This window comes from Haliotis asinina, chromosome 14, assembly GCF_037392515.1.
Source record: "Haliotis asinina isolate JCU_RB_2024 chromosome 14, JCU_Hal_asi_v2, whole genome shotgun sequence".
NCBI lineage: Eukaryota > Metazoa > Mollusca > Gastropoda > Lepetellida > Haliotidae > Haliotis > Haliotis asinina.
Genome location: NC_090293.1, coordinates 5,417,740 through 5,430,708, shown reverse-complemented (window position 1 = coordinate 5,430,708; position 12,969 = coordinate 5,417,740).

Genomic DNA, 12,969 nt, shown 5'->3' with positions numbered 1-12,969 from the left:
AGGAACCTGCGATATAACTGAGAAACTCCATGGTCGACTGCAAATAAGAAATTCAGAGAGAGAGACATGGCACAATTTTCGTAGAAAACTGAAGGAGGCTAGAGACATCATACTGGCCCTGGACGGAAGAATTAAAGTCATTGGAATTCCCACGTATTCCTTTTCTGCATACTGTGCAAGTGCACATCTGAAACATCCAGAAAGTGCAAATCTTCACGAGTTGGACCTTGAAGTTCAACATCAAGTTCATGAACTAAACATATACATTGAACATTTCAATAAGAAGCTAGGACGCTCCACACTGAAATTTGATGCAGATCTCTTAAAAACAAAACCAGGAAAGAGTCGTTACAATTTTAATCTTCTTCGTGACGGCATTCATCCAGGAGAACTTTTGTCAAGAAAGTGGCTTCACAAACTACAGTTGGACATTGTGAACGATTTATTCAGGGATAGAAGTTCTTCTGTCCTATCCATTGCTGCTGATCCTCAGGAAGTACTTGCCTTACGGTAACAGTCATGGACATGGGAGAGCCAGGGGGAGCTGAGGGAACTCATAAAATTAAAGATTCCAAGAACCAAGAGGATGCACAAGCATCCCTACAAGGAATGTTGGAGCTTGGTCAACAGACTGCCACATTAGTTGGGCTGATTAATGACCAGAGGCAGCAAATAAACGACCTACTTAGTATGAACAAAAGGCTGGTTTCGGAGTCGCAGAGAGACAGAGATCGCGACAGAGATTGTTTCACTTCGACACCGTATAGGGATCCTGAAAGTGAACGTGAGAACATGATGGCATCTTATGAGGACTCAAGCCCATTCGGAGAAGACCGGCGAAGGCAAGATTTTAGCAGGCAGGCACGGATTCTTCAAAATAACAGACACACTTTTGATAGATCCATGGGAAATTCACATGGGAACAATAGTTCCTTCTTTCAGGATACTCAACGCCCGAAAATGGCTTGCTTTGATGGAACCGATGATTGGGAAGGATTTATTTTACCATTTGAGCGAATGAGCCGTCGAAATGGGTGGTCAGATATCGAACGTCTGGATCGACTCCATAGCTGTCTAAGGAAGTCTGCAGCAAAGTTTGCCTATACCTTACCAGAAGAAGTTTTGGAGGATTACCATAAACTGAAAGAACAGTTGAAAGGGAGATTTGGAAGGGATGAACCACCTTCAACTTTAAGGAAGAAGTTGTCTGAACTTCGACAAAAGAATGAAACAATTGATGAATTCGCAGAATCTGTTAGGCGTCTGGCTGCAAAAGCATTCCCCTCCGTGCCATTAGCAATGCAAGAAGAATTGGCTGCAGAGGCCTTCCTAAAAGGAATTAGCAACACACGTATTGCATTTGAGGTTATGAATAAAGAACCAAAGTCTGTCTCGGAAGCTTTAGAACTAGTAACAACCCTTGAGCACAATTATAAAGCCACAGTAGGACGGGACTCAGAGGGAAAACAAAGTAGACGAGTGTCTTGGGACACCGCAAGCACAGGGGAGAAAGCGGTTACTACCTTAACTGAGAATAAATTCGAGGAAGTGATGAAACGAATGGAGAAAAGCATTTCAGACCTCACACTGGCTATAAAAGGAAAGATCCACGATGAGCAGATTGAAAGGGAGAAGTCAAAGGACTTAAGGTGCTACAAATGTAATCAGTCTGGACATTTCCAACGAGACTGCCACTTAAGCAGGTCACCCAGTCCTAGTCCAGCACGAAGGCGCTGGTCACCATCTCCAAACTACCGCAGGTCTAGGAGCAATAGTCCTGTCGAAAGCCCTTCAAAAATCAAAAGGCTGTCAGGCAACGGGAGTACCATGCTAGTTGATGTCACAGTGAATGGGAAAATATGCTCAGCTGTCGTGGATACTGGAGCTGATTGTACAGTGCTTTCTCAATCATTTGCAAAGAAACTCGGTCTTCAGCCAGGTAGTGAAGAAGTACAACTCTTAAATGCCCAAACAGGTAGGAGCATGACCGCTATTGGAGGTATGACCACTTTGATCAAGCTTGGATCTGAAGAGGTGGAGTGGCAGGTTTGCATTGCACCTATTAGTGACACGATGTTAATAGGAATGGATCTTCTTCGGCACCTGAATGCGATAGTTCTGACCAGAGATGGAGACTTGGTGATAAATGGGTCAAGAGTTGAAGGGAAGTCGCGGGGAGAAGGAACAGAATTTCGAGCAGCAAGAGTTAAGCTAGTAGCAAATGAAATCATCCCACCTAGATGCGAAAAAGTTGTTTTGGGAAGGATAACAGATCCTAGTCCATCAACTCTAGGTGTTCTTGATCCGAGTGATCTGCAAGATGATGTCCATGCTGGGTCAAGTCTGGTGTATATGGACAATGTGATACCAGTGCGAGTACTAAATGTAGCAGAGAAGGATGTAAAATTATCGAAGGGAACACTGCTTGGTAAGATAACTGAAGCAGAACAAATTTCATCAAGCAGCAAGCTCAGTGGAACAGTAAGAAGAGTGGAAACATCAGCACCCAAACAAAAACTGCCCCAGCATCTGGATGACCTGTTCCAGAAAGCATCAGCTGATCTGACCACAGTCGAAGCGAAGCAATTCAGAAGTCTCCTCTTGAAGCATCACGAGGTCTTTGCAAAGGACGACATGGATCTAGGAACCTTTTCAGAGGTTAAACACACAATTGAAACAGGGTCAGCTACTCCAATACGCCAGCCTGTACGCAGGACACCAATTGGATTCCAAGAAGAAGAACGAGCGCACTTACAGCTTCTGCTGGACTCCGGTGTCGTTGAACCATCCAGGTCAGAATGGGCATCCCCTGTGGTCCTTGTGAGGAAAAAAGATGGAGGAGTAAGGTGGTGTATCGATTATAGGAAGCTGAATGACAGGACAGTCAAGGACGCGTACCCTCTGCCTAAAATCGAGGAGTGCCTGGACACACTTGGACAAGCAACCTTATTCTCCACCTTGGATCTTCAAAGTGGGTATCACCAAATAGAACTTGCCAGTGAAGACAAGAACAAAACAGCCTTCATCACAAAGTTTGGCCTATACCAATACACTCGCATGCCTTTTGGTCTGTGTTCAGCTCCGAGCACTTTTCAGCGTGCAATGGAACTAGTTTTTCAAGGCATTCAATGGGAATATGTGTTGATATATTTGGACGACATCATTGTCATCAGTGGCAGTGTTTTAGAACACATTCAACGTCTGGATGAGGTCCTTACCAGATTGAACAGGGTTGGATTGAAGCTGAAGCCAAGAAAATGCCACCTCATGCAAACTAGAGTGTTGTTCCTCGGACACGTGATCAGCTCTTCAGGGGTTGAAACAAACCCGGAGCTTACCAAAACTATCAGATCGTGGCCGGAACCTACCCGTGAGAAAGAGCTCTCTGCATTCTTGGGCCTAACCAACTATTACAGGAAATTTATAAAAGGTTATGCCAACATTGCCCAGCCATTGTATAATCTCCTAAAGAAAGGGACCAAGTTCATTTGGAATAGCACAGCACAAGCTGCTTTCGAAGAACTTCGAGAAAAACTGACCAACCCTCCAGTCCTGGCATTCCCTAAGTCAGAAGGCACCTTCATCCTTGATACAGATGCATCAAATGATGCGATAGGTGCAGTGTTATCCCAGGTACAAGAAAATGAATGCAAGGTGATAGCCTATGCCAGCAGGACACTTGGAACAACACAGCGGCGATACTGTGTAACAAGACGGGAATTACTAGCGGTGGTAGCATTCATCCACTATTTCCGCCACTATCTCCTTGGACGTGAGTTTTTGTTGCGAACTGACCATGCAAGCTTGGCCTGGCTATTTCGATTCAAATCACCAGAAGGTCAACTTGCCAGGTGGCTAGAGGAATTGAGCCAATATCAGTTCATAATAGAACATAGAAAGGGCACTAACCATTCCAATGCAGATGCACTGTCACGCCAAAAAACATCAGTGGGTTCATGCAACTGCTACGATATTGGCACTAAACTGGTAGATTTACCATGTGGCGGATGCAATCATTGCCAGAAGAGACACACAGAATGGGAAAAATTTCAGGAAGATGTAGACGACATAGTCCCTTTGGCCATAAGACATGTCGAACTAAGGGAATCTAAAGACACTGAAGAAAAGACAGATGGGTTCAATTCTCTCACAGTAGAGGAGATCAAGAAAGAACAAAAGAAGGATCCAGATCTCCAGGAAGTGTACCATTGGCTTACCACCGGTACAGTGGTGCCACAAGAAATGATGTTCAGTGAGAGTCCAGCACTGCGCAGATATTGGCTATTCCGGAATCAGCTGAAGCTCCGCGATGATATCATTTACTACCAATGGGAAGGTTCTAGTGCACATGATTGGTCACTGCGGCTGATTGTGCCAGAAACACTGAAGAAGAGAGTCCTTAGTGTGAACCATGATGCCCTTTATGCAGGCCACCCAGGAAGCAGTAGAATGCTTGAACGGTTAAAGCTGCGATACTATTGGCACAATATGGCTGATGATGTGGAACAGTATGTTCTCAAATGTGCAACCTGCTGTGCTCAGAAGAAAAGTTGCAAGGCAGCAAGAGCCCCCCTGAAATCATACCAGGCTGGCACTCCCATGGACAGAATCCACATTGACATTCTCGGTCCTTTTCCAAAATCGGAAAGTGGCAACAAGTACATTCTGGTTCTAACTGACCAATTCTCCAAGTGGGCTGAAGCCTATGCGATTTCTGATCAAGAGGCAAAGACAACTGCACAGAAAGTTGTGGAAGAGTTCATTTGTAGATTTGGGACACCGGGAGAAATACATACCGATCAAGGGAAAAACTTTGACAGCAAGCTGTTTCGGGAAACCTGCACTCTGCTCCAAGTTTCAAAGACCAGGACCACTCCGTACTATCCGGCTTCAAATGGGGCAGTAGAAAGACTCAATAGGACTGTACTACAAATGATCCGCTGCTTTGTGAACACGGGTCAAACAAACTGGGATGCCTACCTACCTCTGCTGATGGCAGCATATCGTAGCACACCACATTCTTCTACTCGCATGACGCCGAACTTAGTCATGCTTGGCCGCGAGGTGAGCACCCCTTTTGATGTCCAGTCAGGCGACTTAATAGATTTCACTAACCTGCCGGACTATGTACAGGAACTACAAGCCAAAATGAAACTTGTGCACAGCGAAACTAGGAAAAACCTCAAGAGAGCCTGTAAGAGGCAAAAGCGCCTGTTTGATTTAAGAGTCAACAAGTCTCAATATGCCGTTGGGGATGTTGTGATGATCATTGACACAGCTAGAAAGAAAGGGAAGTCCCCTAAGTTACAACCGCAGTGGATTGGGCCCTGCCTTGTCACAAAGAGATTTGGTGATGTCTTGTTCGAAGTTCGTTGCCAGAAGAAATCGCGGGTTGTTCACCACAACAAACTGAAGCCCTGTTTGGCTGAGACCCTTCCTACCTGGCTGACCCGATGCAGGAGAAAGCTTACTGACCAAGGTACACTGGAGGATACTGTGGTAGAGGAGTACCAGTGTCCGACAACCCCAGAATTGAACTCAGACCAGGAGTCACTGCGACTTCCTGTGCCTGGAGTTTTAGAGAGAGCATCAAGACAGAGGCATGCAAACATCGAAAAGGAGGAGACATCCACAGAGCCGGAACTACATCCTTTGACCATGGAGTCATCCAGCAGTGAAGATGCAGAGGATCCGACAGGCGAGTTGGAAGTCCAGTCACAGCGACTGACTTTCCCAAAGAAAACCATGACTGATCAGTTGTCAACAGCTACCTACAGAACTGATGGTCGTCCGAAACGAATCACAAAGCCACCAGTGAAATTGAACCTGTGAAATGACTTTCTCTTACAAAAAAAAAAAGGGGGATAGTGTGATGCATCCCTAAATGGGCCCCTTTGAGTTAATGATGTTCGCGCATGCGTAGTGTATGGGTCCGTCATTAAAAGTTATCTAAACAAGAAGCACGTTGTTGGTCATCTGTCCCGGTATTATTACAATACTCTTTTACATAACACAACAAAGACTTATGAAAGAGACTTTAAGTAAGATGTTAATAAATAGATGAGACATATTCAGCATGCACGAAAAAGCAAAATATATATTTGAGATGGCCCTTTGTGCCAGTATGCAGTGCATGCATTTTATGCTAGGCGAGTTGACAGTCCATCCTCATACCTGGCCGAGAGACCCAATTGCCATCTATAGTTTGATCTATTGTTTTCAGCTTCTAGTCATTTTTTTTCTCTGTTTTGTCTGATATTATGAGTAAACATGCTTTTCTGTATAGCCTCTTACACATCCCACTAAATGCCCAGTTAGGCCAAAGTGGGTTATATCGACATATCCTGTTTGAAGTTGTGTAAATGTTATGGATACAGAGTAACAGCCCAAAAACATATTTTCCTATTTCTGACTTCAGAATTAACATTTCAGAAAGTTTATGTATTGGAATCAGTTACTGAGAGATATTAAGTTTTATTAAGCTGAGTGCAACTTGCTGCTCACAGTAATTGTGGTTTCAAGACAGGTTACTCTAAGTTCGAGATGTTATGAGTGAAAGTAGACAGGGGGAAAAAGCCATGCTGTCTGCGGTATTAAGTGGTAATTTCGAACGTTTGTTTTGCAAAAAAAGGCAGGTTAAAGTCTGTATTCAACCAGGGAAGTTTCACCTAATGTTTCAACTAATCTATTACTTGACGAGGTTGTGCTTGAGTTTCAACGCAGTTACAGCCAATTCTCATGAATGTTGCATCAACTTGCAACTGACTTGTATTGGAGCCGTATTGTTGGAGTTGTGGATTAAACAGTTGAGACTTCGAGTTGATATTCCATGAAAACGAAGACGCTTAACCACACACCCACATCACAGTGCAATCTAGTTTATGAAAAACAAATGAGGTTGAATAGTATCAAAAGCTGAGGAAAATTCAACAAACATTACTCTGACGCAAGTACAATAATCTTATAAAACTTATAGATGTTGATTAACAGATTCCACTAGAGCCGTAACGATTCACTCACGTATTCGGTGCACCGAATAATTGGCCTGCACAAATTGTACTCGTTATTCGCTACTTAAAATACCGAATATATTCGAATATTTTTAGTCATCAGACTCATCACATATTGAAAAGAAATGGTCTAAAGTTTTTCTGAAAAAGATCGAAAACAAAGCAAAGAATGACACCATACATGACAGAGCGGGACACAATTCAGTCTCATTCATAGCAATGTATTTTATAATTTCCGCCTATTTAGTAAACAGTCAATGCATAGATTTGATAGGAAACAAACCTACCTATCGTAGTCCTATTTATTTGAACGAACGTAAAATTATTCAAATAATAAACTTCGAATCGTGCACGGCGCAATACTGACTTCGCGCCATTTTGTCTGTTCAGAAACATTTACGATTCTATTACGACTTTGGTTGTTCATGTGAAACACGTATTTTAAACATCACTGACACAACCTATATTGAAAATTAGCGATAACTAGTGCAACACAGCATTTTTGAAAGCATAGTTTATGAAAACATGTCTTTCATAAGTGTTTTACGACAACTGTAAAGTGGATCGATCTCCCTAGCAATGTCCGACAAAAGAGAATTGCTGGACATTGCTAATGCCCCCGCCAAATTTAAATCGAATGTATGGAAGTATTTTGGCTTTCCGAAGTACAAAGAGGGGCAGGATGGATCCCTAACGATCTGCAAGCTATGTCAGCACATTTTGAGGTGAGTTATATTCGTGATGTTTCTATTTTCGTTTTGCCGATCTCGTGTTAGCAATGACGTACTTTCCCGATGTTTTGGCAATGCCGCGCTATAAATAAAACTACCAATTGTAGTACAAAATTGACTACTACAAATGTCTGTTTGTGTAACAGAGCTAGTTTGCTTACATTCAAAAGCTAGTTTATTTTAGAAATATTCTTTAATTCCCAAATATTTTTAGCCAGTAAAATCTATGAAAAATAAAGTTTATTTAGTTGTATTTGTGCATTATTTTGAAGCTGATACAAGGACTTTATTAATTTTCAGTTACTCTTGCAAAAACACATCAAACATGGCTGTTCATCTGAAAAGAAAGCATTCCATTGATCTCCATGAAATGAGTGAACCTTCAAAGTGTGCTCCTGCCAATGAACAGCCTTCAGGATATTCAGGAAGTTCACTTCGGAAGTGCAGTAGCAATCCTTCTACAACCGACTCTGTGATCAGTAAGCCAGTTGGTCAGCTGAGCATCCCAGAAGCTTTCATGTCAAAGCTGGCTCCTGGAAGTGCACGAGCTAAACTCATCACCAGAAATCTTGCTCTCTACATAGCCACAGACTTAAGACCTTATTCTATTGTAGAGAACAGTGCTTTCAAAAATTTTGTTCATTGCCTTGAACCAAAATACTCAGTTCCATCACGACCCACATTGAGTGAAAAAGTGATGCCGAACTTGTACGAAGAAGTGCGTCAAAGCGTTCAAAGCCAGCTCCATGAAGCACAGACAATTGCTATGACATCCGATGGGTGGACATCCAGGGCCACAGAAAGCTACATCACAATCACTGCCCATTTCATTGACTCTCAGTGGATACTTCAAAATAAAGTCTTGCAGACACGAGCTATTTATGAGTGTCATACTGGAACCAACATTGCACAGGTTCTAAAAAGTGCAGTAGACGAGTGGAAGCTCAAAAGACCTCATGGACTGCAGCCACTTACATCCGACAGTGCAGCAAATATGTGTGTTGCTGCCAAGCAGGCAAACATGACTCCACATATCAAATGTTTTGCCCATGTCATTAATTTGGCCGCACAACAAGCTTTGAAAATCAGTGAAGTTCAGAGGCTGCTTGGTCGTGTGCGTAGAGTTGTAAACTATTTTCACAAAAGCTCTACTGCCAGTCAACAGCTTAAGGCTAAACAAACTCTTTTGCAGCTTCCAAATCACAAACTTTTAAGTGAAGTGAAAACTAGGTGGAACAGCGCCTATGATATGTTGGCCAGGTATCTGGAACAGCAGCCTGCTATTATGGCAACCCTCATGTCCCCAGACATAAAGAAAGACAAAGATCTGGATACTTTGTCAGTCACAGACATCACAACGGCAGAATATCTGGTTCATGTCCTTGAACCTCTCAAGACAGTTACGACTATCCTGTGTGATGCATCACAACCAACCATTTCAATGGTGCTACCACTTCTGTCAAACCTGAAGAAAAACCTGCAGGTGGCTGAGGGAGATCCAAATGTTATTCGACAAGTGAAGCTTGCAGTAGCTAACGATCTTGACAAACGATACACAGAACAAGACATCCAGACTTTGATGAAGCAGTCATCTGCAATTGATCGACGATTCAAATCTCTCCCCTTCCTTGATGATATTGAGAGGCTTGAAGTCCAGACATCAATCGTATCTCTCATAGATCATATTGACAGAAGCTGTTCTGAGGTGAGCATCTCATTTCCAAATTTTACATAAGTTGAAATACCTAATTTAAAACATGTTTCCACTGTTTCACTATTTCATAATTCCCAAAATTTTAAATTAACAGCAAAAGTGTTACTTTCTGAAATAATTTATTAGTCTTTATTCAGAAGTAAACCAAAATACTCAATACAATTAAAATTTCAAAACATCTCAAAAATGATTTATTTTCTGTCTGTTCTTCAGCACATTGCTGTCATCAAGACCAAACCAGGCATGGATAAAGAACCTCGTCCCTCATCATCAGCACCTGCTAGTTCTCCGCTGCCAGACCTGCCATCATTGGAAGCAGAAGTGCCAGAAACAATGCCTACTGTCACAGTAGACCAGAAAGAAGCAGAAGAACCATGTTGTAAAAAGTCAGCTCTGGAATCCCTGTTTGGGGATGTTTTTGTAGTAAAACATACACCTGCAACAAAGTCCAGAATAGACATGATAGATGAAGAGCTTCGGCTGTATAATAGCCTTGATTCTCTGAGTATCAACTCCTCTCCTCTCTTATGGTAGAAGTCCAATGAGTATAGACTTCCCTATCTGAGTAAGGTGGCCAGGCATTTGCTGTGCATCCCTGCAACAAGTGTGCCCAGTGAACGGGTATTCAGCACTGCAGGAGATGTAGTTACTGCACAAAGGGCTTCACTAAATCCCAAGAATGTGGACATACTTGTGTTTTTGAAAAAAAATGTTGCAGTTTAAATTGCTGCAATCTGTTCTGTTACCTGACCTTACATTTTGCTTCTCATGTTGAATGTTCTAGTCTACTTAAGTGCCAAGAGGCCCAAGGCTCAAGTTAGTCTGATATTATGTTTACTTATTTATTTTTTTTGTAAAAAAAACATTAGCTGATTAAAGTTATGCAATTTAATTCACCCTGTTTGTATTTCATTCGTATTCATGAATAAATATTCGTATTCGGAGCCCCATATTCGTGATACGTATCGTATTCAGCAACCTGGTGTATTCGTTACAGCTCTAGATTCCACTATACCAAATCAGAATCACATGAGCGACTACCGTATGTAAACATTTGAAGAGACAGATACTTGTGACGGCTGTGATTGGATGAAAAAGTGCAAGATTTTAAATGTTTTTTAAAAGCACATCCATTAAGCAATTAAAACTGATCACAATTAAAAATATATACTGCTGTCAATTATATATCGTAAACTGAAATAAGGTCTAAATATCCAGAAGTTGACAGCCTTTCAAAGTAGTCTTGGGAGAGAAAAGAAGATCTCATCCACATTTCTCTGGCTTCCAAAAGAAATAGTCACTGTTTACGCTCTTTGAGCTTTTAGCCTTGACGACTGTCTTATGTCGTTTTACGTACAGTATTAGTTTGGTTTTTTTCAGTAAGAAGTGCCCTAGTGTAGTTTTTGAGTACATAGAATACAATTAGGGTTCGGTGTCAGTACTGCGGAGGACAAGACCAAGGACTTGTGTTGACCAGGCCAATCCACAAACTGTTTGTTAGAATCTGTCTGTGCAGACATACTGTGAATGGACTGCTAAAATATAAAAAACTGTGAGTATCTATAACAATAACTCAAATGTGATGAGTGTGAAGTAAGTGTTCAAGACTTAATTCGCATAATTTAGTGTTTGTTAAATGTCCTAAATTTGTGGGGCCAGCCAGCCAGCCAGCCAGCCAGCCAGCCAGCCAGCCAGCCAGCCAGCCAGCCAGCCAGCCAGCCAGCCAGACAATGGCTTGAAATAAATTCCAAGAACATTTACTCAACAAAGTAAAAAAAATCATATCTTATGAAAATATTACTTTAAATCTTGGTAGTTCCTATGATGTAGCTTTGGAAATCCACTCATTACAGGAAGAGATTTTGAAACGGATCAGTTCATGCTTAAATATGAAGGTGCTGTCACTACAAAAAGTCCCACAGACAATGATACATACGATTTTGAGGTACATAAAGGGTTTACATTTTGGTGAGTTGGGATCATCTGATTCATTAGAAATTTGCATTTATTTTAAGAAAAGTGTGTTAAGTGGCTTCTTGGTATGTTAGAGATGGTATGGCGTGACAATTATGGAGTTAAAACATATATAATATCTGACTAATAAAATATAAATATATAGTTCATTTGGCTCCGGATGCAGTTGACAACACATCTTGCAGAGAGGCTGAAGGCACTTTGGAACGTGCTAAGGAAATATCTCCAAATCCAAAGGAGTCAAGAATACAGTCACCAGCACATTTGACTCTGGATGCAGTTGACAACACATCTTGCAGAGAGGCTGAAGGCACTTTGGAACGTGCTAAGGAAATATCTCCAAATCTAAAGGAGTCAAGAATACAGTCACCAGCACATTTGGCTCCGGATGCAGTTGACAACACATCTTGCAGAGAGGCTGAAGGCACTTTGAAACGTGCTATGGAAATATCTCCATATCCAATGGAGTCAAGAATACAGTCACCAGCACATTTGACTCTGCCTGCAGTTAACGACACATCTTGCAGAGAGGCTGAAGGCACTTTGGAACATGCTAAGGAAATATCTCCAAATCCAAAGGAGTCAAGAATACAGTCACCAGCACATTTGACTCCGGCTGCAGTTGACGACACATCTTGCAGAGAGGCTGAAGGCACTTTGGAACGTGCTATGGAAATATCTCCATATCCAATGGAGTCAAGAATACAGTCACCAGCACATTTGACTCTGCCTGCAGTTAACAACACATCTTGCAGAGAGGCTGAAGGCACTTTGGAACGTGCTAAGGAAATATCTCCAAATCTAAAGGAGTCAAGAATACAGTCACCAGCACATTTGGCTCCGGATGCAGTTGACAACACATCTTGCAGAGAGGCTGAAGGCACTTTGAAACGTGCTATGGAAATATCTCCATATCCAATGGAGTCAAGAATACAGTCACCAGCACATTTGACTCTGCCTGCAGTTAACAACACATCTTGCAGAGAGGCTGAAGGCACTTTGGAACGTGCTAAGGAAATATCTCCAAATCTAAAGGAGTCAAGAATACAGTCACCAGCACATTTGGCTCCGGATGCAGTTGACAACACATCTTGCAGAGAGGCTGAAGGCACTTTGGAACGTGCTATGGAAATATCTCCATATCCAATGGAGTCAAGAATACAGTCACCAGCACATTTGACTCTGCCTGCAGTTAACAACACATCTTGCAGAGAGGCTGAAGGCACTTTGGAACGTGCTAAGGAAATATCTCCAAATCTAAAGGAGTCAAGAATACAGTCACCAGCACATTTGGCTCCGGATGCAGTTGACAACACATCTTGCAGAGAGGCTGAAGGCACTTTGAAACGTGCTATGGAAATATCTCCATATCCAATGGAGTCAAGAATACAGTCACCAGCACATTTGACTCTGCCTGCAGTTAACGACACATCTTGCAGAGAGGCTGAAGGCACTTTGGAACATGCTAAGGAAATATCTCCAAATCCAAAGGAGTCAAGAATACAGTCACCAGCACATTTGGCTCCGGCTGCAGTTAACA